We start from the raw sequence: 27,510 nt of genomic DNA, 5'->3' as shown, positions 1-27,510 counted from the left end.
AGTGGGGAGGGGAGAATTGCCGATGTCCTCCTGTTTTCCATTACATGTTGGCCAAACTTTTGTTTATTTTCAAAGTAACACTAAGAAAGAAAACTTAATTAAATCGGAAAATTAGTTCAATTTACTTTCCAGCTTGTGGAAAATTACCATAGCAATGTCTTCGTTTTTTTACTGCTTTTAAGCCTATTTCAGCAAATATTGACGTCAGAACTGAAGGTGGATGCACTTTGGGGGGGGGATTTCAAAAGCGAAGAAAATAGGCGGCACTTATGTTAGCCAATACACTCCCAAGAATTTGGATCTATAAAATCCAACAATAACCGGCTACAATAACATCCTAGCTATATTTTTATAAATATTTAGCTGGTATTTCGGTTAGATTAGGTTACATTTTGCATCTAACCCCGCAATACTTAGCACACACCCCCCCCAATGTGCAAATATACAGACCAGACATTATATATATATATATATATTTATATATATATATATATATATATATATATATATATATATATATATATATATATATATATATATATATATATATATATATATATATATATATATATATATATATATATATATATATATATATATATATATATATATATTCCAAGCGTCTCAGTTATTTCGACCCCATACTTGTAGATCCAAATTCTCGAGTGTGTAGGCCTACTGGCTAAAAGATAAGTACCAAATAGGCAAATCGTGACCAAAACTTACAACAATTTTCAGAATTTTTAGGGTCAACAATTTCAAAAACATTTGTTCTTCTATGTGCGTACGTAATATAGCTGTTATGAGGGTATAAGTAACTTTTCCCGGGGGAATGACAAAGCAAACGGATTAGCACTGTAAAAGAGTGGCTTTTCGCTATCTTAGAAAGAAATTTTTTAGCTAGGCAAATATCGGCCTCTATCCTTCCTTTCCAAAAGGACACTGCGATGTAGGCTACTTGGACACTATTTGAATTATAAAAGTGAAACTTTCAGAAAGAGCAGTAAAGGACAAAGACACACTTAAATGAAACCCGAAAAGAATTTGAACACTATTTGAATAAAACTTATTTTTATATTTTGATTTGGGGAGGGGGGGAATCAGATAGGACAATAGCCGGTTAGTTTGCAATGAATAGTGATATATAGTGTCTCTCCATGGATGTTCAAGTTAAGATTTGGGGTTTACCAAGGACCGAAGAAAAGGTAATTGTATTTTTCCAGGACAAGGGGTTGTTGCCCAATACAAAACAGAGCGTCAATTGACACACCATGACGTTGTACTCTTATGAGAAGCAACATCTTTTGATGTTTAACCTAACCTTACCTTAACCACACTTCCCTTCTCGGGTGTTTCTCGTATAATACATAAGTACCCTTATTTTACTTACTCATATAGGCGTATTGCTTCACCACCCCCTCTCCCTCTCCCCCACCCACTATTGACAAATCTACAGCACACAACGTTTATAGTCAAAGACTATTTAGATAGCTAAGAAACAAACGTATCTCCAAAGTCAGAATTGCATCCTGAACAATATCGACGGACGAGAAGTCCGTCAACTTAAGTGCTCTTTATTGTAATCTTGTTTTACAGTAGCGAACGGTGAACGCCAACACTTTGCAGAACGCTGCCCGAACGACCTAAAAAAGAGTAGCGCTGTTTTGAAGGGTGTATGAAGTGACCCGTGATTTATGCATTGGGGGTGGGGGAGTACAGGTAAAAGAGGTAATGTGTCTTTAAAAATGAGGTAGCCTAAGTAATTATTTACAATCGTTTAAAGTAGTTTTTAGAATTTTTTTAGTTTCCTTATAACATGTCCCTATTCTTGAGGTTTGCCAATAGATATACAGTACACCTGAAGCCCTATCAAAATTGTTTTGAATCTCTGGGGCAACAACGATATCCTATTAGTGGCTGCCCACTTCTAAAGGAAATAGGACTATGCCAATAGGCTTCTAATAAAATAAAATTATTACCATTTTATTCCTTTTTTTTATACTCTCTTCAAATATCATGGTTGCTATTCTGACAATGATATCCTGCCCCCCTTCTGGTTGAACAATAAACAGTCTTATTAATATATCTCTCCATAAAATCTAGTGATAGGTATACGTCATAAATTCTTTGATAAAATGGATTTTCTGTAGTCTCGACTCGCCATTGATCTGTGACTGATTAGCCTATAATATTTAGCGTAGTCTTCCAAAATATTTTTTGAAATGATTTTTAAAAGGATAGGAATGGAAGGAACATGATAATTTGATTTTCTGGAAAAATACTACTTGCTAAAAAGTAAAAATTTACTGTTTCAGTGTTTTCTTTTAGTTTGTACATTAAATGCCTCTGAAAATTTAATAAATGGAATTTTCTGAATGTAGGCTAATGAAGCAAGTATAGCCTAGCGTTTAGTTCAGGAGAGGGGATAAACTGTATTGTTACCAAATAAGCCAACTACTTTGCCAGGTGGTAAATAGTCGGCGTTACTGAATCGTAATTCTATCGCGTTTCAAAACTAGCCTAGGCCTACTAAAAACGTACAGACCAAGAATATAGCTTAGACCCACGAAACGAATAAATTACCTGTATTTCTTTTAACAAGTAATCCAATTTTTATAGATATAATCCTTGATATTGACTTAGTATCCACATCTGATCACTTTTAAATTTTTCCTGGCTCAAATAAACCACTCCGAGGAGAACGTGCTTCTCCGGAGAGCCGCCCCACTAACACACGTATCTGGCTATAAAAAAGCCGTATCTTCGATTTGGAAAGGTAAGTTGGCTATTATTGTCAGTGTAAACTGATTGTAAATAGTTTTATTTACAATATTTATATAGGCTAAATTGATGACAAATTTCAAAATTAAATATCGACTCAAAATTTCGATGATTTTCAAGTAACCTATCTAAAATAAGAAACACTAAATAAAAAAATACCGCACATATGAAATTTAAAGTTTTTTATCTGGCTATACAAAATGCCGTATCTTCGGTTTGGAATGGTTAGTTGACTAAAGGTGTCAGCCTAAAATGGTTATAAAAGCTTTTATTTGCAATATTTATGTCCATAGAGACCAAATTTAAAAAACTAATGATAGGGATTCACTTCCAGGCTTGTCAAGGTGACGTCTTCGAATATCAGGGAAAAAGAAAGACTAAATATCAAAATGTCCGAACATATGGGATTTATAGTCTTTTACCAGGCTATCAAGTTTTAGCACTTTAAAAAAAAGCTTCCTATTCCAATTAAACGGCCCTTGTCTTTATCAAGTCATTCTTAAGAAATTGGAACAAACAGTCAAACTTTAACGCAAAGAGCAAGATACTAAGGAGGGGGACAACCTCTTCATATACGTAATAATTTCTGTTCGTTTTGAGGTTTGATGTTGCTCCTTAATTTCAGCTGAAACAACTTGTTTTCTTATATTTAATTTATAATCATCTTTCAAATAATGCTGGTGAAATCTAGCTTATCCTCCATGACAGATTCCCTCTCTTCACTGGAAACTCCTCCGTAGAAGACTCCCCCACGTAAAATACAACGCCTCCCTTTAAAATCCCCTAAGGACTATTCTGTCCTCGCTGAAAATCCCCTCCCCCTGTAAAGTTTCTTGTGGACGATTCAGCCTGAAAAATTATCCTTAGCATACTTTCATTTGAAAAAGACTAAGTTCTAGTTGTTTTTTCGATGAATCTGGCAATCCCCTACTCCGTGGAAATTTTCCTGAAATCTAAACACGCTGAAAATTTTGCATAACAATTTCCCCGGAACATCCCCACATTCTAAATTGAGTAGGTAAAGAGAAAGTATGACAAATAAAAAGAATTTCGTACAGAAATTCTGCCCAATCCCCCCAGTGTGAACCGAGAAATCCCCCTCGACACGGAAAGTTATGTCCCTGGAAACTTACCTCAAGCCAGTAATACCAAGAAACCAGACCAACCGATACAAGGAGCCTTGTGACATCTGAAGGTGTGTAAGCTGAGGGAAAGCTGTACCAATTCGAGAAGAAATAAGAAAATGTGATTTACCAACATTCAAGACCAAGTAATTGGTATTAAACTACAAAATAACTCTCTCGAATAATGCCACAAGGTTAGACTTGATATCACATTCCGTCTTCCCAAGGGTTTCAAAGGTATCATCAGCAAAAGCAACAAGAGAATCTTCATTAGAAGAAGTATTGGAACACGACTGAGCATCAGGATGACATAGTTTGCAGCATGCCAGAGGCCTGGTATTTTTTACTGCCGAAATCAGATCATTAACATAAATCAGAAATAAAATGGGACCAAAAACAGATCCCTGAGGAGCACCATAATATACTTTAGAAGGGCTCCGGAAAAGCGGATCAATTGAAATAAGCCTACCAGAAATATGAATTAAACCAAGAATAAGCGTTTGATCTTATACCAATATGCGATAGTTTCTAAAGAAGAATCCGATGAATCAAGGAATCAAAGGCTTTACGAACATCCAAAAATAAAGCAGCCAGGATATGACCAGAATCTATTGCCAAATGAATGAGATTCAATAAAGCTGCGCAAGTATACTCCGTAGAGTGACTCGCTTGGAATCCAAACTGGAAATCTTGCAAAAATTCCTTTGCATTCAGAAAACTAAGAAGCCTGGATAGCATAGCCTTCTCAAAAATTTTGCTTAAAACAGATAGGAGGGAAATTGGCCTATAATTAGCAAGATCACTCCGAGAACCACCTTTATAGAGTATTATAACCTTAGCTCACTTGAGAGATTTAGGAAAAACTCCTTTCTCGAAAGACAGATTGACGAGCTTAGTCAATGGTGACAGAATAGCAGGCAGAATGGCACGGATAACCCTTGCAGGAATTTTGTCTGGTCCTGAAGAGGATGATCCTTTAAGAGCATTCACGATACGAGCTAGCTCTAATTCAGAAACATATATCAAGACCATCGACTTCAAACACGAGGGTTCAAGAAAGGCTCTAAAATCGCAACGAGAAGTTGCAGAGCTTGCAGAGGAAGCAGTTACCTTTCCTATATTAGCAAAATAAGGGGTAAGCTCTAGGTGAATATCTACATCTCCTTGGACGGTTTTACCATCGATTATCAGCATTGATGGAACTGAAGGTAGAGGGGGAGTAGGTATAAAAACCGAATTAAGTAAATACCATGTCTTCCGAACATCCTTCCCACATTCAGAAAATTTCCTATGATAATACTGAGACTTTGCCTTCCGACACAGAGAATTAAATATATTCATATAGGCCTGGAATCGTTTGGAATGAGCTACAGATGATGAAGCCTTGTAAAGCTTCCACAAATAATTTTCCATTTCTAGATTTTATGGAGACCTGAAGTCATCCATGGATTCAGTGATGCTATCCTTTTCAAAGTATGGGTCGCTGGACCCCGATCGCAAATTTCCAGGATTCCTTCTTTTACTAAATCATAAAAGGTTATCGTTTTTTGAATCCAGGAAAGTTTCACATAATCCTATAACATCAGGAGTTCCATCACTAACGATCCATGTCAGCTCATCAAAAGACGATCAAAGTCACTGAATGTTAAGATGGAACACAGAGAAAATATCATCTCATTTAGAGGAGGCAGAACAATTTAATTGCGAAACATACTTACTTTTAAAAGTCAAATTAGAATCATTATTCTTCTGATTTCCACTTCCAATTGAATTATTAATTATATTTTCAATATCTAAAGGATTATTTTGTAATTCAAGTAAGTGTTCCCCCAAAGAGTTGATTTACTCATGGTGGATAGCAGTTCCACCCCACGACCAAACCCACCAGACCACAGGCATAAGGAAAAAATATAAGGAAAGAAGAGTAAAAATTAATATAATCAAGGTATGGATAAATAATGATAATATAATCAAGGTAAGGATAAATAAGAAAAAGCAGGGAAAGAGAAGAAAAAAGAAACAGGGAAAAACTAAGAAATAAACAAATAATCAGCACTGGTAATATAAACCATTCGATCATAATCATAATAATAATATCACCCAAACACATCAGACCACATAGGACCCACTACAATAGTTTATTCAACTTCAATACATACCAAACAAACATACTATCTAATAAACTAGTCATACATATAAACACAGCACTATCAAACAGACCTATTATCATACAAGCATAATTAATTTTATGAGATCATATACTCATTTTGGCGATTTCACCGTCATGTTTTTTTTTTCAATACTAGTAATTAAACTGAATGCTTCACTGATTGTTAGTTTTTAAATTGAGCCATTTTGCCGTTTGATGATTAGGCAGGGGGGTAGACCTTTGGACAGCCAAGAGTCAATTCCAAAATCGCGCAATTTAAATTTCACATTAAGCAATTTCTTGCAAACGTTAAGAATAGACTTAGGTGCGTCGTCTGTCAAAAATATTTTCTCAAATCCTCCAATATTTTTGTTTTTCAGTTTCTTAGCGTTCGACAAAATTTTCGTTTCTGATTAACTTTGACGGCACTTCAAATTTCAAAAAATTCACATTTTCCCTGAAATCCACCAACTTAGCTGAGTTCGGAGCTGGTAGATCAAGGCCCTCAGTAACAACTTTGGACAGCAGTTCATGTGCTTTTACTTCATCCTGATTTTTCACATTCCACATCACAAAATGTTTATCGTTTTCTTTACTTTCTAATTTCATCAGAGTAAGTGACCATACTGTTCATATGCGACTTGAGCACAACATTTTCCCCCACCACCACAGAAATTTGGTTTTTGACGCTAGTGATCTCTATTTCAACATACTGAACACGAGGTGTCAACTGCGCAACTTCTTTACTTGATTCAGAAACAATTTCCTCCAATCTTTTTACATTATTTAAAAAAAATTTGATATTACATTTTAATGCCTCCAACGTGGCAGTATCTCTTGTAACTGTGTCGAAAATCAACCTAATGTTTTCTGCTAAAGACCTTATAGAAAGTTCATCACCTTGGCTCGTTGCCGTAGATGCAGACAAGTTTAGAGATTCTTCCATTTTTTTCTTCTTTGTCTTCCCCATGCTTGAGAAAATTATAAAAAACAAGATATCAAAGTTTGACTCACGGCAATAAGATTAATCACGGCTAGTCTTAATTGTTCAACTTGACCAATTCATTCCACTTGTAAAAGGTCCTTGTGTGAAGAGATTTTACTCGGCTGAATGCATTCAGGTGTTTAGCATTTTCTGGAACCTAATAACACATTGATTTCCAGTTTACTAATTGACTTGGTATATGGGGACAATTATTTTTATGCTTATTTATTAGAACTTGACGACAGGCTTTTATTATTTAAAAGTTATCCCAGTCAACTTAGATCCAAAAGATAATTATCCAAAACTTAGTGAACAGGTTGGTTAAAGAGTTCAAGTACCGTAACTCAAATAAACAATATTCTGTTCTAGCAATATCTAGATTGAATAAAAACCAGTCAAACCAGTCTAATTAGTTTTATCCTTTCAGACTAAATGGTCTTCACACCACAAACACGAATGAAAGACTGAGTCAAAGTAGTATTATCGATATTACTTGTGATAGTATTGAATACTGGTAGTACTACTAGCAACGGTAATATTAACCTATTGCCTTTTATTCAGTAGAACATCCCTCTCATCAAGTTCTGGAAGTTTCAACTTAATACAATTAACCATTGCTACGACATTGCTGATATATCTTTTTGGTGACTTGTATGCTCATGCACATCTTGAAATGTCAATCTCAATGTTCCTATCCCCACAAGTAGTTGCAATAGAAGTTGTAGTAGCAGTTGTATTAGCAGTAGTAAATTTAGCAGTAACAGTAGCATTAACAGTAGTGGGCATGTATTGTCTTTTGGCGAGATGATCTTCCCCTTTAAGCACTCTTTGAAAGTTCCAAATTAATGCCCAAATCAATTCTTGAGTTCTTCAATTCAATACCAAATCAATTCTTGATCATTCAATTACCTTCCTCACTGGTGGCAGGCTTTTACCCTCCCCCCGGAAATTATCCCTCTCCCTTGCGGAGAACTCCTGCTTCCCCCTGAATCCCCCCGTGGAAAGTACCCATCCCCTTGCGGAAAATACTTCCGTAAAACACCCCCACCCATTATCCCCCCGTGGAAAATACCTCCCCCCATGAAAAATAAGGCTTTACGAAATTAGAATTTTATTTGAGTTTCGTTTTCCTATTTTTCGTAGGGGAAAGAAATTTTGGTACTTGTGTAATATACCCCATTAACCCAAGCTTACGAAGTGTAAAACCCAAGAATAAATCGGTTTCTTTGTTAGTTTCTGTCAGCTTGGCGTGAGACTATACAAAGACAAGTGACAGAATAGATAGGATATATATCATTTGGGCTATATATTTGCAGACAATGTGGAGGGGGGAGGGGTAGAGCATTTCGACAGTTTGAAGTCAGAAGACAATTCTTACTTCATAATATGTAGAATAATTTTTTGTACCTAACACATTTTGCATGCAGATCCGCCATGCTCTACTCCCCTTCCCTAATGTGCAAATATAGAGCCAAAATTTGTTTCTAAAGTAACGAAGAAACTACTAAAGAAACCGGTTTCTTTTCCAATTTTACACATCGTAAACCTGAGTGAGTGACGTATAATACACAAGTATTGGAATTTTTCAAGAAGAGAGAGTCCGATTACCCGGTATTTAAAAACAATTAGAAATCCAAATTTTTAAAAATTAAGGAAAATCATCAAAACTTAAAACGAAAAGAAATTATTACGCATATGAAAGGAGTTGTCCCTTCCACAAGATTTTGCTCTTTAGGCTAAATTTTTACTTTGTATCCTTTATCTTTAAGAACAATTCCTGAGACACAACGGCCGTTTGATTAGAATGATAAGCTTTATTTTAACATTCTATAAAAAAAACTTTTTTGCGTAAAGAGCAAGGTCTTACAGAGGATGCAATCTCTTTCGTACACATAATAATTTCTGTTTGTTTTAAGGTTTGATGTTGCTCCTTACTTTCAGTTGAAAAAACTCGTCGTTTTATCTAATTCCTGATCGTTTCTCAAATAATTAAATAAAAAAAAACAATTTTTTTTAAATGAAAGTAAGGAGCGACATTAAGACTTAAATCGAACAGAATTTACTCCGTATATGAAAAGGGCTTTTCCTCCTCAACGCCTCGCTCTTTACGCTAAAGTTCTACTCTTTCTCTTAACTCTACTTCTTAAAACAGTAAAAAACTTTAGCGTAAAGAGCTGGGTGTTGAGGAGGAAAGCCCCTTTCATATACGGAGTAATTTCTGTTCGTTTTAAGTTTTATGTCGCTCCTTACTTTCATTTAAAAAAACCTTTTTTTTATATTTTATTTCTGGACGTTTTTTAATAAATGCATGTTTTGATCTTGGCTCTCCGCACATAAATAATTGAAACGAAATTTGCATATTAAATTGTTTTGGCTAAATGACTTTCTCATAGTTTTAATCGGAAGATTTTGAGAAAAAAGGAGCGAGGGAGGAAGCCTAGTTGCCCTCAAATTTTTTGATAACTTAAAAAGGTAACTAGAACTTTTAATTTTTTACGAACAATTTCATTAGTAAAAAATATACGTAATTTACGAATTAACTTATTCGTATGTTCGTATGTTTTTTACTGCGTTCTATATGTTCTATATTCGTATGTTTTTACTGCGTATATGAGGGGGTTCACCCCTCACCGATACCTCGCTCTTTAGACTAAAGCTTAAATTATGTCCCAATTCCTTAATAATGACCCTTGAATCACAAAGGCCGTAGAATAAATAGTTGAAATTACTAAAAATACTTCAGCGTAAAGAGCGAGGTATTACGAGGAGGTAAACCCCTCATATACGTAATAATTTCTGCTCGTTTTAAGTTTTAATGCTGCTCCTCACTTTCAGTTGAAAAAACTTTTCATATTTATTTTTTCATTGTTTTTTTTTTAAATAATACTAAAAAATTCTGCGCCCCCTTCATTGAAAGTCTCTTCCCCCATGAGATGTTTTTCCATGGAAAGATCCTCCCACGTAAACCCCCCCCCCACCTCAAATCTCCCTCCGAAACCCAAAAAATCCCCCTGAAAACGTCCGTACACTTCTCAGTAACCATTACTGTACGTAAACACAGGCCTTTGTAACAGGTAAGTTTGTAACTTGCAACCCCGCCTACGGAGACTGTGGGGCAGTAAGTCGTCCCCAAAGACATAGTTATTAGGTTTTTCGACTATGGTGAATAAAATGGCTATCTCAGAATTTTGATCCGATGACTTTGGGGGAAAAATGAGCGTGGGATAGGACCTAGGTGCCCTCCAATTTTTTGATCACTTAAAAATGGCACTAGAACTTTTAATTTCTGTTAGAATGAACCCCTCGCGACATTCTAGGACCATTGGGTCGGTACGATAACCCCTGGGGAAAAAAACAACAAAAAAACAAAGAAACACGCATCCGTGATTTGTCTTCTGGCAAAAAATGCGAAATTCCACATTTTTGTAGATAGGAGCTTGAAACTTCTATAATAAGGTTCTCTGATACGCTGAATCTGATGGTGTGATTTTCGTTAAGATTATATGACTTTTAGGGGTTGTTTACACCTATTTTCTAGAACGAGGCAAATTTTCTCAGGCTCGTAACTTTTGATAGGTAAGACCAATCTTGATGAAAGTTATATATTTAAATAAGCATTAAAATGTAATTTTTTATGTAACTATTGGTATCAAAATTCCAGTTTTTTTAGAGTTTCGGTTACTATTGAGCCGGGTCGCTCCTTACTACAGTTCCTTACCACGAACTTTTTGATACCGGGAAATCTGGCTCTCTCCCCGTGAAAAATTAAAAATTGTTTTCTGACTTCAGACTGTCCAAATACTTTAACCTCCCCCTCATGTGCAAATATTTCCAATCATTGTGTGAAAATTATATATTTCCTATCTTTTCTATCACTTTTCTATGTCTCGTTTTACATTAAACTGAAAGAAACTAACGAAGAAACTGGTTTGTTCTTGGGTTTTACGCAGCGCAAACTTGAGTGAGTGGCGCATAACACAAAAGTACCAAAATGTCTTCCATCCACAGGAAAAAACAAAACAAACATCAGTTAAAATTAACAAATGTAAAAAGCCTTATTTTTACGGGGGGTATTGGCCGTGGGGGAGGGGGGTATTTTCTTTTGAGGGTCTTTTCTGGGGGGTAATTTTGTGCGGGGGTATTTTCCACGGGGTATTTTTCTCGAAAGGTGGCGGGGGGTATTTTTTGTGGTGGTGGCGGGGGGGGGGGATTTTCCTGGGAGATTAACGCCTAGAACCATCAACGAGCCCAGAGTCCTCAGGACAAGGACTGCAAGTTAGACAATTCGCTCATTGTTTACACTTAGTATAGGCCTATGCTGTCGAAAAAGGTTCTAGGTATCTACCCCCGGTGTTTATCCCCCCTCCGTAAAATACTATGTGTTAAACATACATAGTATAAAACATATGCTAAGTGTAAAAAATGAGCGGATTGTCTAACTTATAGCCCTTGTTTCGAGGACTCTGGATTGGCGGACATCCCCATAGACATAATTACTGGGCCTTTAAACAATTCTAAGCAAAATAGCTCTCTTTCAATTTTGATCAGATATATTTTGGGGAAAGACAGGCTTGGGTTGGCTGATTGCCCTCCATTCACTTTTGACTCTTAAAAAGGGCAGTAAAACGTGTGAATTACAATGAGATGAGCTCCTTCCGATCGAACGTTTATACGGATACCCGTTCCATATGAGCCTTATATGTCCCAGACATAACTTACAACCCTTCCTCATGGGCTCTGGGGGATTGTGTCCACCCTAAAGACATTGTTACATGATTTTTTTTTGTTATTGCTAAGCAAAATGTGTATCTCACAATTTCAATTGAATGCGTTTTAGGAACAGAGGATGTCAGGGAGGGAGGCTAGTTGCTTTCAATCATGTTTGACTCTAAAAATGGAGCTAGAACTTTACATTTCAACTCAAATGAACCTCTTCTAAAGTTCACATGACCACCCCTTCTATGAAAACATTTTATAACCCTGGGGCATAACTTACTACCCTTACTCCAGTCTCTGGAGAATTTCTTCCATCCCGAATGTCATATTATGTGATATTTGGACTCTTTTTGACCAAATGGCTATCCCAAAAATTTTGATGCAATTCTAGAAAATACGACGTATGGGTGGGTGGGGGTTGGCAATCTATGATCACTTTCACTCTTAAAAAAGAACTAGAACATCTGATTTCCAATCCAATGAGCCCCCTTCGAAGTTTATGCTGCCGTAATTTCCATAAAAACCTTATTTGCCCTCGGGGCATAGTTTACAACCTTTACGCCGAGGGCTGTGGGGGGATGTCAACCTTAAACACCTAATTTTTAACTACGCTGAACAAAATGCCCATCTCAAATTTTTTATTAGATCTGTTTTAGGAATTTATAGGCGTGGGGGGGGGGCTTGTTGCTTTCCAATCACTTTTGATTATTAAGAGAGGTCCTTTCGATTTCCAGTCGAATGAGCCTTAATGACAACAAATGGCCATCTCAAAATTTCTATCAGATACATTTTGGGAAATACAAGGTGGGGAGGGGGTGGAATCCACCCTTCGATCACTTTGGATCTTAAAAAGCCTTACTAGAACTTCTGATGACCAATCCAATGACCCTCTCCAAATTTTAGACGACCATCCTTTCTATTAAAACCTTATATGCCCCAGGGCATAATTTATGATCCTTGTGCTGAGGGCTTTTGGGGGGTGGGGTGTCATCTTCAAGGACATACTTTATTGACCTTTTAACTACGCTGAACAAAATGACTATCTCAAAATTTGATTCGATGTGTTTGGGGGTATGGCTTGGGAGGGGATTAGTTGTCCTCCAATTATTTTTGAAATTTATAAAGGGCACTAGTCCCTTCAATTTCCCATCGAATGAGCCTTTTTTGAAGTTTTTGCGACAACAAATTGGTCATCTCAAAATTTCTACCATATAAAATTCGGGAAAATGCAAGGTATTCAGGAGGGGGTATCCACCGTCCAATTACGCTGAATCTGAAACAGGGTAGTAGGACTTCTGGTTACCAATCCAATGATCCTCCTTCGAAGTTTATACAACCAACCTTTCAAAAGAAAACATTATATGCCCCCAGGGCACAACTTACAACCCTTACCCTGAGAGCTCTGGGGGGGGGGATTTTATCCTCAAAGGCCCAATTTATAGATCTTTTAGCCACCCTGAACAAAATGGCTATCTCAAAATTATAATTGGATATGTTTGGTAAAATGGTGGGCGCTGAAGGGGGGTTTGTTTTTCGCTAATTATTTTCGACGATTAAAAAGTGAACTTGCCCCGTCAATGTCTAATCGAAAGAGCTTTATTCCAAGTTTCTATGAAAAAAATGGAAATCTCAAAATTTCTATCAGATGTATTTTGGGAAAATACGAGGTTTGGAAGGGGGGGGGCTACCTACAGTCAAATTACTCAGAATCTTGTAAAGAGGACTAGAACTTCTGATTATTGCACCAATGAGCTCCCTCTGAAGTTTATATAATCACCCTTTCTATATAAACCTTATATGCCCCCAGGGCATAACTTGCAACCCTTGCCCTGAAGGTGTTTTTAGGGGGGGGGATCAAAGACATAATGACTGGACCTTCCAACTACGTTGAATAAAATGGTTATATAAAAGTTTTGATAATATGTTTTCTAGGAAATAGTGGGAACAGAAAAGGGGTTAGTTACCCTCCAATTACTTTTCGCTATTAAAAGGCACTAGCCCTTTCAATTTTCAATTGGATTAGCCTTTTTCGAAGTTTCTACAATCACTCCTTCGATGCGAAGTGCCCTGGTCTCAAATAAACCAAAAACAACCAAAAAAAATAATTCATTGTGCCCACATCGCTATTTACTCTGGCAGTGCTATTGCGCTGTCTATGACCAACAAATTGAAAGGCAAATAGTCACTTTTTCACAAATATGTTTTCCACAAAAATATCTAATAAAGAACTTTAAATAGCTATTATTTTCTGCATATTAACAAGTCCCTAAACTCTGCCTTTGGGAATGACATGACCCCTATCAATTTCTGGGTATAAAATCGTAGGCCATAAAATTTGCCCATCGTTAAACGTTGTATTTTTTATTTTGAAATGCATGGGCATTTTTCTAATGAGGAGGATTCCCTGGGCAAATTTTACACCGAGAAGGGGGGGGGGGTTCCCTGACATCCTCTGAAAAAAGGTGAGATGCTAAATGCTTAGAAACATTCAACTAAAATATTTCAAAGAAGCAATATCAAATTTTAAAGCGAACAGAAGCTATTCCGTATATTAGGGGCACTGCCTATGACCAAAAAGATTGAAAGGCAAATAGTCCCTTTTTCACACCTGTGTTTCCCCCAAGATATCAGATAATTTTTTTAAAATAGATATTATTTTCAGCTTAGTTGACAAGTCTTTAAGCTGTGCCTTTGGGAATGACATGACCCCTATTAATTCTTGTGTATAAGGCCATAGGTTATAAAATTTACCCATCATTAAATATTGTATTTTTACTTTGAATTCCATGGACATTTTTCGATTGGGGAGGATTCCCTGGGTAAATTTTATACCGAGAAGGAGGGGATTCACTGACATCCTTTGAAAAACGGTGATCTGCTAAATTATTACAAAAATTATTTAAAAAAATAGATTTACAATTAAATTACAAATAAAAAATTATTTACAAAAACATTTACAAGAAATAGGCTTCGAAATCAATCACAATTTATAGCCAGCATTATGGATACAAAAGGTGTTGATTGCTTATCCGTCTTCTTATTTGATTTTCTGTCGATTCGGTGCTGACTACACATTAAACTCGTGAAGATTTATATTTGACGTTTACAATCATTGGTTGAAGTATAATTACCCTTGCATTATCCCATTTTTTTTAAAGTCATTCATTTATTTTATTTTAAAACCAAAATTACAATTTCAATAAATATTTCTCCCCAAAATATTTTATTTTTACGTCACTGTTTACCATTTATTCATTAAAACTCAAAATTTCTTATTTTCCTTATTTGTAGTTTATTAGTCAGGCTGGGATCGTGAAAAAGTTCTTAGAATGAAAATTGGTTCGTGAGGTAGAAAAACAAAAATCTCGGAACCACTGCTCGAAACATTATATTAAAAAATGATTTGATATCGAATGATCTCGAATATTCCTCGGATTTTTCTGTTCACAGCGCTACCTTTATTAAACTCAGTTACCGCCGAGTGTTCTCTAAAAGAAAAGAGCAGCAGGCTTAGCACGATGCAGTGAAAGAAATAGTCTATATTATCTTATTTAGATAGGTTGCTAATGATATTTTTGGAATTGGCTGCTAATAGTTCTTTCTTAAACAGTCAATACAAAGTTCCGTTTTTGGCTAGAACTCTAGAAAATAGGGTGTTTAAGAAGATAGTAGCCTAGTTATTGTTAGGCTAACATGTTTTTCCTGTGATTCACTATACTTTGCCTTCAAATCTCACCCTAATGCTCAAATGCACAGCCCAAGCTGTATATTTCCTAGGTAATGGGTTTTATGGCTCTTGGTTTTGTTTGCACTGATTCAATTTTCAGAGAGAAGGGTTGAACTATAACTGATACATTGCAAAATACATAGAAAATGTAGAATCCCAGTAATGGGCCTCTTTAAAATTTGCTGAAAAATTCTATTTCTGAGCTAAATATGGCTAGACTTGCTTCAGCCTTGGGTTTTTGTCAACAGTTGGAAATGTTGAGAAAGAAGTAAGTTAACAAAACAAATTTTTCTTTGTAATATGTAGGCAAATTGTAGTTTCCTCTACGACTTATTTCCTTATTTGCAAATTTATGGGCCAAATTAGATTTCCCATGCATTTTCCTAGGATATGGGTTTTATGGTTATGGACCCTTGTTTCAACTTAACATCCACAAATTGAATCAACAATTATGAAACTATGCGGTTTATTTTTAAATGGGGGGAGAGTGGGAGTAAAGTATGGTAGTAGCACCCTCAAAGTAGGGTATATGAACTAAAATTTTTTATTAATATAAAGTAATTTTTTTTAACATGTTTCCTTTTCAATAGCCCCAGTTGTAGGCTGACAGGCTACCAGCATAGTGTTAGACACATCTCTGTTTAAAAATGAAACAAATGAATTGGGTATACAATCAAGGCAATTGAGAATGAAACCATTTACAGTTATGAAAACCACTTAAGAAATCCTAAAATACATACTTATATCTTTTTTAAAAGTACTTTACAATACCTTACAACCCCCTAAATATATAGTACAAATTCTTCATTTCCCTTTTTTTTATGTTTCTTGATTAGACTGCCTTTTTGTTCACTGATTTAACACCATAAAAGCAACATTTGCAAAATGTTGATAAGACAAATGCATAGGAAATTGTGAACAACCTTTTAAAGTACTGTTTTGGTAAAAGGATAATTCTTTCACCAAACAAGGATAATTATGAAAAATTAGAAAAAATGAGGTATTTTCAAATTACAAATGGGTGATTGGATCTCAATGAAATTTGATATTTAGAAGGATATTGTGTCTCAAAGCTCTCATTTTAAATCCCAACCAGATCTGGTGACATTGGGGGGAGTTTGGGGCTTGGTGCGAAAAATAAGCAGAAGTATTAGATACATGATTTAAATAATTGAAACGGATCCGCTCTATTGGGGGGGGGGGGGGGCTATTTCTGAAAAACTAGAAAAAATGACATATTTTTAACTTACAAAGGAGTGATTGGATCTTCATGAAACTTTGTATGTAGAAGGACCTCATAACTTAGATCTCTTATTTGAAATCTCAACCAGATCTAGCATCATTGGGGGGGGGGGGACCAGACATCTTAGAAAATACTAAAAGCAGAGAGATCAGGATGAAACTGGATGGGATGAATAAAAATCTGTCTAAGATACATGACTGACATAACCAGTCCAGATCTGCTCTCTTTGGTGGAGTCAGGGGGGGGGGGGTAATTTGAAAAAATTAGGTATTTGTAACTTACAAAGGGTCACCATATCTTAATGAAATTTGATATTTTGAAGGATCTTGTGCTTTAAAGCTCTAATTTTAAGTGCTGATCAGATCCTGTGACATTGGGGGTGTTGGAGGGGGAAACCAGACTTCTTGGAAAACATGAAAATTGGGGTATTTTTATCTTACAAATAGGTGATCAGATCTTTATGAAATTTGATATTTAGAAGGAATTCATGTCTCAGAGCTCTTATTTCAAATCCCAACCAAATCTTTTGACATTGGGAAGAGTTGCAGGGGGAAATCTTGGAAAATACTTGGAGTGGAGGAATTTGGATGAAGCTTGGTGGATAGAATAAGCAAATGTCCTTGATACGTGATTGACATAACCATACCGGATTTGCTCTCTTTGGGGGAGTTGGGGGGAGGGGTTCAGTAATTTGGCGAGTTTGGTGCTTCTGGATGTGCTAGGATGATGAAAATTGGTAGGCATGTCAGGGAGCTGTACTAACTGACTTGATAAAGTCGTTTTCCCAGATTCGACCATCTGGGGGGCTAAAGGGAGAGGAAAAATTAGAAAAAAATTTGGTATTTATAACTTTCGAGTGTGTGATTGGATCTTAATGAATTTTGATATTTAGAATGACATCATGACTCAGAGCTTTTATTTTAAATCCTGACTGGCATTAAGCCTCTGATTTTCATTTATATGCATCTATTGATTCATAGAATTTTGTTAGAGCTCATACCATATGAGCTCTTGGCTCTTCTTGCCTTGTCACAAGTGCCACATGAGCTCTTAGCTCTTGTTTATAATAAAACTTTTCTTTCTGCTGCTGGGTTAATGTTAATTTAATAAGAAGAAAGATTTAAGCTTGAGAAAAGTAATTTGTAACATTCTATCTTGGGTATTGGCTTGGATAACTTTCTGCATTTTGTTAATTATACTAACAAAAGTAGCAGCAAATTAGAGCCTTTATTTTTTTTATATTTAACTCTATTTTTGCTTGGCCAGGTCTAATCTCAGATAAATTTCTTGATTTAAAAATATTTTTTCAATGTATTGACAACAGGCTTCTTATCTCAAACATAAATAGATGATATTGGTTGATATGTAAGACTAGACTAGTTGAGAATAACCAACTACAATCTTGGAAAACTTAAATCATGTAAAACTATACATACTATACATAATATACTATACATACATACTATACAGTATGTATAGTATATACTATACATAATATACTATACATACATACTATATATACATACTATACATATATTAAAACTATACATACTGCACAGATTTTAACAAATTCAATGATGAAGCAGTCTACTTCTTAGATTGTATGTTAGAAAGTTTACAAGGATTTAACTGTTGAACTATCCAACTAATCTTTTGTTTAGGATTGAACAGTATTTTTGAAGATTAGACTAAAGATTTAAATTTACATCTTATAGAATAAGCTCCAATATTGAATATCAATGTATTTAAAACAGTCAGAATTTTTTAGGGGCTATTATATTCTGGATAATCACATTCTCATGAACAAAATTCAGAAAAATTATTAAACTATCTAGTATAACAGTTTAAAATAGGATGATTACTGTTATATTTTTGTCTTTGAAAGGATGTGTGGTCTTTGAAGTTAACTATCTAGTTCTTGGTGTTATAATAAATTTTACACCCAGATTGGTAGAAATAAGGATATATGGTGTCCTAGACTAGGTAAATTAGATAAAGAAAAAGAAACAGTAATGGCTACAGGCTACTGCAATTTTATAGGTATTACAACTATAGTTATAACCAATACAGTATTTAGTTGTACATGGCCTATACCTTTGCATGGTGTTCAAATTACAGTAAATCAGCTAAACCAATAGATTTTGTTTTTGTAAACCAAAGACTGTTAGGATCAATACAAGATCAAGGGCATATAGGAGTACTGTTATTGATGTTAAAAGTAAAGATTACTGTCTAGTAGGGTTTATGGCTCATTCACAGCTGAAATTAAGGAAAAATAACTACATTTCAGGAAGGTATGCTTTTAGTAAACTTCATGATGATAATTTGAGGGAAAATTTCCAAGAACAGTTGAATACCAAACTCGATAGTTTGAAACTTGACAGTGTAGAAGATGGATGGAATAATTTTTGGAAAGTCACATGTAAAGTTGCTGATAAAGGTACTAGTTTTTTTTTTAACTTTAGCTTATATTATGTGCTCAGTCTCATTGAGAAACAGTTTTTGGTCTTGCTTCAATTTTCTTGCCCAAATTGACAAAATTCTTGCCCCGATGCTTTAAAAGAAAAAGGCTTTTGCCAGCTTTGCCTCTTACTCAGACTATCAGTCTTGGGTTTTTCATCATTTATCCCTGTCTCTTAACTTATTTATTTTAGGACCACCAGCTTGATTTTAATTCTAAAATCTAACTGTTTTAAATTTGCCTAAAGATGTAAATCTATTAGAGGTGAGAAAAAAAAAATTACACAAATAAGTTCGTTTTTTATGGACTTCTGTCAATTAAATATAGAATATTAACTTAATTCAGGAAGGTTTATATTTGTTATTTAAATTGTGTTATGAAAGAGAGAAGAAGAAGAGGTTTTAAAGTAAAACAACGGAAAGAAGCGCATCAATATATTTATATTTAAATAGAATTACAAATTAAAATAACTTTTTTAACGAAATTGAATATTTTAACATAATTTTAAACAAAACAAAAATTTATAACTGAAATCAAATTCAAAAACATTAATTCTTTCTTGATTCTAGTATGATGCACTAAAACTTTGAAAACATAAGCCTTACTTTTAATTTAAAAGTTTGAAGGGCCATAGAAAAAAAATGATGTACTAATATCAATGGCATTGTTTTTATGGCACTTGGTATTAACCAAGTGACATATAGCAATCGCAAATCCTGTTGGTCTGTCTGTCCTGGTTTTGTTACTTCAGGCACTTCCAGGCAAGCTAGGACGATGATTTTTGGCAAGCATATCAGGGACCGGACAAGATTAAATTTGAAATAGTCATTTTCCCGATTTGATCATCTGGGGGGGGGGGGGTTTGGGGGCGGTTAATTCGGGAAAAAATAGAAAAAATGAAGTATTTTAACTTACAAACGGGTTATGGGATCTTAATGAAATTTGATGTTTGGAAAGATATCTTGTCTCAGAGCTCTTATCTTAAATCCCGACCAGATCTGGCGACATTGGGGGGAGTTCGGAGGGGGGGGGGTGAACCTAAAATCTTGGAAAACGCTTAGAGTGGAGAGATCAAAACGAAACTTGGTGGGGAAAAATAAGCAGAAGTCCTAGATATGTTATTGACATAACTGGAACCGATCTGCTCTGTTTAGGGGAGTTGGGGGGGGGGTTAATTCTGAAAAATTAGAAAAAATGAGATATTTTTAACTTTCAAAGGAGTGATCGGATCTTAATGAAATTTGAAGTTTGGAAGGATATCGTGTCTCAGAGCTCTTATTTTAAATCCCGACTGGATCCGGTGACATTGTGAGGAATTGAGGGGGGGCCTAAAATCTTGGAAAACGCTTAGAGTGGAAGGATTGGGATGACACTTGGTGGGAAAAATAAGAACATGTCCTAGATACGTGATTTACATAGCCGGAACAGATTTTCTCTATTTGGGGGAGTGGGGGGGGGGTTAATTCTGAAAAATTAGAAAAAATTAGGTATTTTTAACTTGCAAAAGAGTGATCCTATCTTAATGAAATTTCATATTTAGAAGGACCTCAAAACTCGATCTCTTATTTTTTATCCCGACCGGGTCCAGTGTCATTGGACTTGGGGGACCGAAAATCTTGGAAAACGCTTAAAGCAGAGAGATCAAACTGAAACTTGGTAGAAAGAATAAGCACTAGTCCAAGATAGGTGACTGACATAAACGGAACGGATCCGCTCTCTTTGGTGGAGTTTGGGGGGGAGGGGAGTAATTCGGAAAAATTAGAAAAAATGAGGTATTTGTAACTTACGAACGGGTGGTCATATCTTAATGAAATTTGATATCTAGAAAGATCTTGTGCTTTAAAACTCTCATTTTAAGTCCCGACCAGATCCGGTGACATTGAAGGGAGTTGGAGGATGAAGTCGGAATTTTTGGAAAACGTAGAATCAAGGTATCTTACGAATGGGTGATCGGATCTCAATGGAACCTGATCTATAGAAGAATTTTATGTCTCAGATGGTCCATTTTCAATTCGAATCGGATCCAGGGACATAGAGCGTCGGAGGGGGGGGGGAAACATAAATCTTGGAAACTGGAAATCTTGGAAAATGCTTAGAGTGGAGATATCAGGACGAAACTTGATGGGAAGAATGAAAACAAGTTATAGATACAATATTGATATAATTGGTACGGATCCGTTCCAAATGGAAATTTCTAATTTTATTTTGAACAATTAAATTTGATTGGTGGGCTACATGCCTCCCACGCTCCCCCCTCAAGTAATCCATGTGTCATATAACCCTCACCACGTATTGCTTGGGGGAAAGGGTTTCAAGTTGTACTCCGCGTTCATATAAGGTTATTGTGGAAGAAGTGGTCATATCAACTTTCGAGGGTACTCATTTGAATGAAAAATAAAAATTCCGGATTTCTTTTTAAGAATCAAAAGTGATTTAAGGGCAACAAACCTCCAGAGCTGGGATGAAGGGTCGTAAGTTGTGTCTGGGGGGTATATAAGGTTATTTTTGAAGGGGTGGTTATATCAGTTTTTGAAGAGGCTGATTTGATTGGATATTAAAGGTTCTAGTTTTCTTTTTGAGAGTCGGAAGTGATGAGAAGGTGCTTCTAGCCTTAACCCCTAATGCATTGCCCCTCCAAATTTAACAGATCCAACCTATGAGATAGCCCTTTTGTGCAAACTTGTCCACGTGTCTTAACAATGCCTCTGGGTTCGACACCCCCCTTGGCCCCAGAGCTTATGGTGAAGGGTTGTAAATTAGGCCCTGAGGTCATATAAGGTTATTTTGGAATTCATTACTGTCAAATAATGTGAAATCTAAAATTGGTGTTACATATTAACCCTTTAAAAATGTATTAATTCTATAATTAATTATATCATTCCACTTTACATTATTTTGTAGGGGAAAAATATTTTTCATGGTACCCTCATTCTTTGACTTTTTGTTTTGTTATTCAAACTTTTTAAAAATAAAATTGTCAGTTATTAGCTCCCTCGTCATTTTACCCTCTTTCTCCTAAGATTTTGCTCTAGATCTAGCTTCTCCAATATATACTCTTTTTTTTCAATATTCAACACAGATACTCATGCTAAACTAGGTATATTTGAGGGTACTTAGCACAACCGGTATTACAACGGACTAAATTGAAAAAAAAAATGACAGAAAAATATTTCATATAGGCAATAAATGGGTTTATCCGGAGAAGGGGGTACACTGCAGGGTAACGACTATTATGTTGAAAAAATATTATGTTGAACGACTATTATTAAAAACGAGTATAGACTAAGGAAATTATTAACAACTGAAATGAATTTTACAACCCCCTCCTTCTTGATGTGAAAATATATACTCTGAATGCAAAAGATTTTCTATTATTTTTGGAAAACTGTTAGAACAATTTGCGTTGTAAAGGGTTCTTAACAAAACTCAGTGACAAAATAGATGTGACGAAACCAAACCTTATAAATAATAACTGATCTACTAAACCGAAGGCTTAAAACACCCCTAAGAGTCTCATTATTTTAAAATATTGTTTTTACTAAAACAGGACAATTAACCAAGCTTAGTAGTACTTTCTGGTATATTATTTTTGATCTAGATATTTTAACTTTAAATTTCAATGAGTCAAAATGTGGTTTTCCCTACATTTTTTTTTTTTTTTTTTTTTTTTTTTTTTTTTTTTTTTTTTTTTTTTTTTTTTTTTTTTTTTTTTTTTTACAGATCTTTTTTTTTAATGGGATCATTCTGAATCCCACAAATAAAAGGAGAATAGTATCCATCCCTGTCTCTGAAATTTTGTGTGTAAGTGACTGGCTCTGTGGACCTCGCTCCCATAAGAACCTTGACTGAAAAAATATGATGCCATGTAAATTGTATGGTTGTGATGTTTCCTTTGAAGTAAAAGTTCACCTGGACGATTGAGTTATGATACCCATTATCATAACTTAAGGTTCGCTGTTTTTGGAAATAAAGAATGATTTCTTTGAGTGACTAGTGTAGTTGACTGCTATAAATATTAAAACAAATGGGAAAATACTTTGACAACTTCTAAAGAAGAGATTAAACTACACTTATCTCTGTCAAAGGCAATATGAGGGCATCGTGAAGAACGAAAAGATGGACCCAAGTGAAAGGCTAAGAAATAAATTTACTAATAGAGGCGTTAAATCAAAGGGGAAGGGGGATGAGTTGGAGAGGGGCAAGGGATGGAGAGAAAAACAGAGGGATAATGTAAGAGATAGAATAGAAGATATTTGAGATTTTTTGGGTTTCGCTTTTGTTAAATATACCTTTAGCATTCTAGTGTTATTTACTCTTTTGTATATTTATCGGAAAGGAAACCAAACTATTAGTTTACGTGTATTCTTTTATATCTAGGAGTTTTTCGAAAGCTCCTATGAACAATTAGCCAAAATTTCTAATTTTAAATCAACAAGCAAATCAATTTAAATAATCCGTTTCTCAGCCTATTAGGAGAATTATAACCCCAACCACATACCTCAAAGAAAAGTATTAAAAAAAACAAATTAATAAATTTTCTTTAAGTAATTTTCGACGGAGGGAGTATTCCGTAGATAAAGGAGGGTCCCAAGGGGAATTTTTGGTAAAGGGATGGATTTTTTCTAGTGGAATTATCTAACGGAGAAGATTTTCCACAAAAGAGAGTTTGCTTCAAAAGTTCATTTTTTATTACTATTTTTTTAGCTCTAACAATCGGCTGGTGGAGAGCCTTGTCAAAATATCTGTTTTTATTTTCTCTCTTCGTTTGCCCATCGGCTAGAAATATCCGTTAATTTCTAGATGATAATTCCTTGTTTGTTGTCATACGTCATGGATCTTTTTGTAAAAAAAAACAACATTTTTGTGTGTGCAAAAACCTTGTATTTCTAGAAGTGTATGCATTTCTTATCAAATTAAAGTCTGCGCAAAAAGCTGCAATTTGACGCAGGTCTATCTAAATTAGGATGGTGAATTTCTATTCTTTTTTTTTATTATAATTTCAACAAAAACCTACATTTATGCGTCAATTTTATTATATTAATTTGGATTTTCTTATTATTCATACAACTTTAATCTAAAAAAAAAAAAAAAAAAAAAAAAAAAAAAAAAAAAAAAAAAAAAAAAAAAAAACAGAACAAATTCTGAAAATATAATTGGGTAGATGGATAAAATAGATTCAAGGCTATTGATTATTAGCAAAACTAACTCGTTGAGTTAGGGCAAAAAGTTTCAATCACTTTAAACAGTGCAGTAATCAGTCAGTGGATCAATATAGAAAAAAACCTTCAACGGTAATTATGTTCTATTAGAATTATATCACAGTATATACATACAGAATATATAGAGACACCCTACAAGCAAGTAAAGTCTTGTTAAAATCTTGTTTTTCATTCCCCCCTTATTGATTTTAATTGATACTGAGAAATAAAGGCTCTTGATGACTAATGAAAAATTTGGGAGGAGGAGAACCTAGAAAAAGATGAGCAGTAGTATACTCTGTACAAAAGAGTAAATAAATAAAACTACAGGAATAGAGTCGTGGAGAAAACCCAGAGTTGCAAAAAAGACGTAGTTCAATCATGAGAAAAAAAAACAACTAAATTCTTCGAGTTTGTTCTCCCCCCCTCAACACAAAAAATGTACGTGGAGAATTAGCTAAAAAGTCAAACTTGTGAGAAAAACAGACTTCGATATCGTTTACTGTTTTATCCAAGTTTAAGATCAAACTCAAAAAGCACTGGCAACTTTTTACGAAGTACTGAGTCTTTGTTAGGTAATTTGCTGCTACTTACGAGTCGTATGATCGACGTTTATTACTCCATGTGATCTTGAATGCCTTGAACGGTAGGGGGCGAGGGAGGTAGGTGATGCCAGACGCCAAGAATAATTCGTCAATAGTGTTTGCAGACTGAACAGACTCGACGTATGTTCACCATCAGTCAACCTTCATCATCCTATCAACAATGTATTTCCGGTCTGCTTTTTTGAAATGAGACGCTCTTCTTGCTTTCCGAAAATGGCTTCAGCAAGCAATCGGTACAGCTTTTAAGTATCATTGCTTATCTCCGACATTTTGATTTCTGTTGCTACTCAATCTCAAATATGTCAATTTCATTTCAATATATCAATCTCAATTACCCATTTCCAAGTAGGCTCTCCATTTTAGGGTTCGCTTGTTGATGCACCTCTGCCCTCTTCGATAGTGGATCCATTCATTTCTTTAAATTAAGACCAGCAGTGCTAAATCTAAAGAGGAGGAGGAAGCTTGTCGAGGGAGGAGGAGGAATATCTGCTTTTATCTTCTCTTTTTGTTTTTCAAAAAAGCTTAAAATTACCCTCGTTTTCTATATTATATTTCCTCGTTAGTGTCAGGTATTTATATTTCCTATCAAACTCATGTATTTCTTTTCATTTGTGTTTATATTTCCTGTCATTTGTATTTCCTATATCCTATGAAATTTGACACACGTTTCTGGTTGTTTTTTTTTATAGCACTAAAAAAGATTGTAATTTGATGCAAGTTTCAGGTCTCTATTCATCAATCTTTAAGTTTCAGGGTTGTGAAATTATTGTGTCTGTATATTGTGAAAATATAATTAGGTAAATGTATAAAATAGATTCTAGGCTATTGATTATTAACAAAACTGACTCATTAAGTTAGGGGGAAAAGTTACAATCACTTTAGAAAAGACTTTAATCAATTTAATTAATCAATTTAGTAGAAAAATACCTACAAATGTAATTGTGAGTTATTAAAAATATATCAGAGTGTATACAGACATACAGAATATATATAGGCGCCCTACAAACAAGTACAATCTTTTTCTGTTTGGTTTGATCCGTCTGACAAACTTTGTTTTCCTTCAGTTTCCACTTTTTACACTGTCTGATTTTTGCAAACAGAAATCCGTGTACTCAACAGACAAAAATAGATAGATGAAAAACTTTGCTTAACTGATTTACAAGTGGAACAGGAGGACGGGGTATACTAAATTGTTCATACTTATGTAATGTTCATACTTACCTCTTTGATGTCACATTTGATGACACATTTTTGTCTTAAAAACCAGTAAATGTTTAGAATTAAAAATGAACGAATATTGCATACAATATGAAAACCCCTAGTACAAAAATGTTTGAAAAGTGTTGAATTGAAAGAAAATAAATAATTTAATTCGTCAGAAGTTTGTGGTGTTGGAGGCTATTGAACCCTTTACAGAGTGTAGTTAAAGCCAAATCTTTTCGAAAGGGGAAATATGGTATTTGATAGATTTTAAACTTCAGTATGTTGCTTTTTGCCCTACGTGTTTTTTGAAAATATCAACCCCTGTTTATACGGGTAGAAAAAAACACTAAAATTCCAGCAAAAATGATGAAAATAAGCACGTACAACAGAAGGGCAGGATGTACTCATCATTTACAATTATTTCTCGTTTAGTTTAACGGCTTTCTCTCTGGTTTTTTCAAAGTCCACATCTTTTTTTGGGGTTTTACTGTTTTAAAAAGAAACTGTTTTGGGGTTTAGAGTTGAGAGAAAGAGTCAAACTTTAGCGTAAAGAGCGGGGCGTTGATGAGGAAGCAGCCCCTTTCATATACGGAGTAATTTCTGTTCGTTTTAAGTTTTAATGTCACTCCTTACTCTGATTTAAAAAAACTTATTTTTGTGTTTAATTTCTGGACGTTTTGAATTAATGCATGTTTAGATCTTGGCTCTCCTCACATAAATAATTAAAACGAAATTTGCATATTAAATTCTTTGTGCTAAAAGGCTTTTTCATAGTTTTAATCGGAAGATTTTGAGAAAAAAGGAGCGAGGGAGGAGGCCTAGTTGCCCTCCAATTTTTTTATTATTTAAAAAGGCAACTATAACTTATAATTTTTTACGAACGTTTTTATAAGTAAAAAATATGCGTAACTTACGAATTAAATTACGTAGCGAACTTCTATATTCCTCACTCTTTTCATTAAAGCTTAAATTTTGTCCCAATTCCTTAAGAATGACCCCTGAATCACAAAGGCCGTAGAATAAATAGTTGAAATTATTAAAACTACTTTAGCGTAAAGAGCGAGGTATTACGAGGAAGTAAACCTCGTAATACCTAAACCTGTTCGTTTTAAGTTTTAATGCTGCTTCTCACTTTCAGTAGAAAAACTTTTCATATTTATTTTTTCATTGTTTTTTTTTAAATAATGCTAGAAAATCCTGCGCCCCCTCCATTGAAAGTCTATCCCTCCATGAGAAGTTCCTCCATGGAAAGATCCTCCCACGTAATCCCCTCCCCTCAACACTCCCCCCAAACCAAAAAAATTCCCCTGAAAACGTC

General features: G+C 34.9%; 1 long non-coding RNA gene across 6 annotated transcripts in view; it reads left to right on the top strand.

Annotated features, from left to right (window-relative positions):
- Positions 1–15,252: 15,252 nt before the first annotated feature.
- Positions 15,253–27,510, top strand: part of LOC136043370 (uncharacterized) — a 156,308-nt gene continuing 144,050 nt past the window's right edge. For all 6 annotated transcript variants that reach the window (XR_010621597.1, XR_010621596.1, XR_010621593.1 and 3 more), the window contains exons 1-2: positions 15,253–15,314; positions 19,016–19,165. This is a non-coding gene — a long non-coding RNA (uncharacterized LOC136043370). The remainder of the gene's footprint in view (positions 15,315–19,015; positions 19,166–27,510) is intronic.

Source organism: Artemia franciscana, unplaced genomic scaffold (assembly GCF_032884065.1).
Source record: "Artemia franciscana unplaced genomic scaffold, ASM3288406v1 Scaffold_509, whole genome shotgun sequence".
Classification (NCBI taxonomy): domain Eukaryota; kingdom Metazoa; phylum Arthropoda; class Branchiopoda; order Anostraca; family Artemiidae; genus Artemia; species Artemia franciscana.
Note: the sequence above shows the minus strand (reverse complement) of the source record. Positions and strands in the feature narration are given on the sequence as shown.